General features: G+C 33.9%; 1 long non-coding RNA gene across 1 annotated transcript; it reads left to right on the forward strand.

Annotated features, from left to right (window-relative positions):
- The first annotated feature begins 867 nt into the window (after nt 1–867).
- LOC118259741 (uncharacterized) lies at nt 868–2,762 on the forward strand. Its single transcript, XR_004782094.1, has 2 exons — nt 868–1,169; nt 1,887–2,762. It is a non-coding gene; the product is annotated as an uncharacterized LOC118259741 (long non-coding RNA).
- Nucleotides 2,763–3,026: the final 264 nt, after the last annotated feature.

Here is a 3,026-nt window from a genome sequence, read left to right on the forward strand (position 1 = left end):
TTTCCATCAAATATATATATTTTACAACTTAACATCTTGTTCAATAATGGACTGTAGACAAAATAAGGTTCTGGGACTACACAATCCACTTGTAGTAGCATCGCTTTTTATGTACAGCCCAAGAACATAAAAATGCAGGCGGTATTAGAACCCTTGTGCATCTCTAATGAAGCAACAATGGTATTATCATGCTATATTTATTCTGAAGAAAGCTATATATATATAGCTGTATATATATATATATATAAAGAAAAAATATATTTAAAATATATAAAAATATATATTTAAAGAAAAAAATACCAAGGGAAATAAATGGCATATCATTTGAAAATAATGATCAGTGAATAAAAGAACAACAGTAACAATTATTTAAGTACAGGCAGAACTTGCTGCTGTCAAGGTGAATGAACAGATGACGCCTAGCAGGTGAAACGTTATAATAGGAATAAAATTTGTTCATTATTTTTAATTCTTTCCCTAATAAAAAGATTGCGAATACATGGACCTATTATATAATTATATAAGTTTTCCAGGAGGATTTTAAATGCTGACTCGTAAAGGAATTTTATTTCATACAATTCAAGTTGGACAAAAGGAAAAGATTCTTCACCAAGAGAGTGGTTGGGGAGTGGAAAAGACTCCCCAGGGAAGTCGTCATGGGACTGAGCCTGATGGAATTCAAGAAGCTTTTCAACAATGATCTCAGACACATGATCTGATTTTTGGGTGGTCCACTGCAGACCCAGGAGTTGGACTCGATGATCCTTGTGGGTCCCTTCCAATTTGTGATATTCTAAGAAATCGTATAATTATTCTCTCCACTCTTCCAGTTATGGGATTATAAAGTCTAAATGGTAAAATGGGATTGCTCAGTACAATGAGATTTTCTGGGCAACTGAGTGAGAAACATGTATTGACATGTCAGAAAGCAAGGTTTATCAAAGCAACTGTTCAGGCAGTTAGTCAGTTAGTCAGTTCAGTTCAGTTCAGTTCAGTCTTTCATTGGTAAATAGTTTCCTAAGAAAAGGAGTTACTCCACAAAATAGTGTAAAATAAGTCTTCTGTGAGCCATTGTACTAAAAACTCTACTATACTGACAGACACTATGGTGATGAGCACATGAAAGGAACCAAAACAGCACAGGACAAAAAACAAGCGTGAATCAGCAGGTGGGTACATAAGATGAATTACTGCATTTTCTTTCTTTGATGTGTAAATTATTGTTGTAGTAATCTAACAGTATTAGGAGTAAATGTGGAAAGTATTTTCATAAACATATTTTTTTTTCTCAATTGTAGAATGAAAGCATATTAATGGTACTAGTGCATAATGTTAAACTTTTTTGATCATGCACTTCTGCAGATTACATTGTTAAGAGAGTCTATTCTAGGTTTATAATCAGAAAGCTCAATAATTTTTATCTGTTTTAAAATAATCTGTTTGCATGTACAACATTTCTCCTGTTTATTTGAAGTCACTTTGTTCTCTGGGGTTTCTCCCTGTTTATACAAAGAAGAGAGTAAAACCAAATATTCCACTAAATAGACCTCAATTCACCCATCAAATTTTCAATAGTCCTTCAACAGGAAGACAAAAAGGAGAAAATGTCTTTACACAGGATATATAAACAGAAAGAACCAGCTCATCTAAGATCAGTCTAAGGCAATGAAGAAACAGAATAGATATTGTTCAAATACACAAATATACTTTTCCTAGCTTTTAATGTTATTGTTCTCTCTTATATTAAAACCTAGCCTATGTGGACTGAGATTCTTCATGGACTCTTTCCACTACCATGTCAACCCCCCCAACCCCCCCACCCCCTCCCCACCCCACCCAGCTATTCATCTGTCCTGTTCACTTAAAAGTCTCTTCTGTTTTTTCAGAACTGTTGAAAGCAAGACTTACCTGGAAGCCTTGTTCTTAAGGAAGCAGTAAAGCAGGATGAATTAGGAAATACTTGATGTGTTCGTGTCTCTCTCCCCTTAATCACAATTACACACCATAACAAAATGTATTATGTGTCTATGAAAACGTGTTCAACTGATTTTCAGAGCAAGGGCCCTTTGGCAATTTGTTACAAACCTCATAACAGTATGACATTTAGTTATTCAGTGGTAATAAGCATCTGTTATCTGTTATCTACCATTTGTTTATGGCTTAATCACTCATATATTACTTACACATCCACTTCAAGCTTGCTTCACTCTCATACCAAAGCAATTAGAGACAAAGAAAGATGTTTGAAATTTTGATTTTGCTTTGCAATGGGTTTTTGTCCTTCTTTTGATGTAACTGTTACAGCAATATTACTGATAATTGTATCTATTCAACACCAACGCTAGTCAGTGGGACACCCAGATTTTCCTCAAATCTATTTAAAAAAAAAGGTGAGATTTAGCAGCACTTGAGTATTTCTGTGTAAAAACCATTATGAATGTCCAGGTGCCCTTTCTGAGTGACATTTTCTTTAATTTCTTCCCGTAATACGTCCTTGAATTATAAGGTGTCTGGTTATGCATTTGTCAAAGGCCTTGTGTTAGTTGTTCATAAAATAAATGTGCAGAACTTTGTTATAAAAAAAAAGAAAAAAAAAAAGGTAAAAAGGTGTCTAGTGGCCACAATTTTCTGATAACAAGTATGTTGTTGTAAAAGGCCACTTGTGTATATAGCTTGTTTTCATTTCGGATGTATACTTCTTTATACTTCTTAATTACAAACTAAGAAGGTAAATAAACATGGATTTATTTATTTGAAGAACACTGTTGATTTTGTTGTTGTTGTTGTTGTTGCCTGAAGTCTCTTCCTACAAATTTTTCAAGCTGCATTCAGCTCAGTACCACTACAAGCTTTGACTATAAAACACAACAGTTATGCATAGTTGGCACAGAAGAAAGGGTCGGCTTGCTAGCAAATGAAACAAATGGGCGTATTAGTGCTCATTTTAGCCAAAAATGGATACTTGGTCAATTCATTCCTACAATTAGTATTTACAGATTTTAGAACTTATTTTCCAGACTATATTG

This window comes from Cygnus atratus, chromosome Z, assembly GCF_013377495.2.
Source record: "Cygnus atratus isolate AKBS03 ecotype Queensland, Australia chromosome Z, CAtr_DNAZoo_HiC_assembly, whole genome shotgun sequence".
In the NCBI taxonomy this organism is placed as follows: domain Eukaryota; kingdom Metazoa; phylum Chordata; class Aves; order Anseriformes; family Anatidae; genus Cygnus; species Cygnus atratus.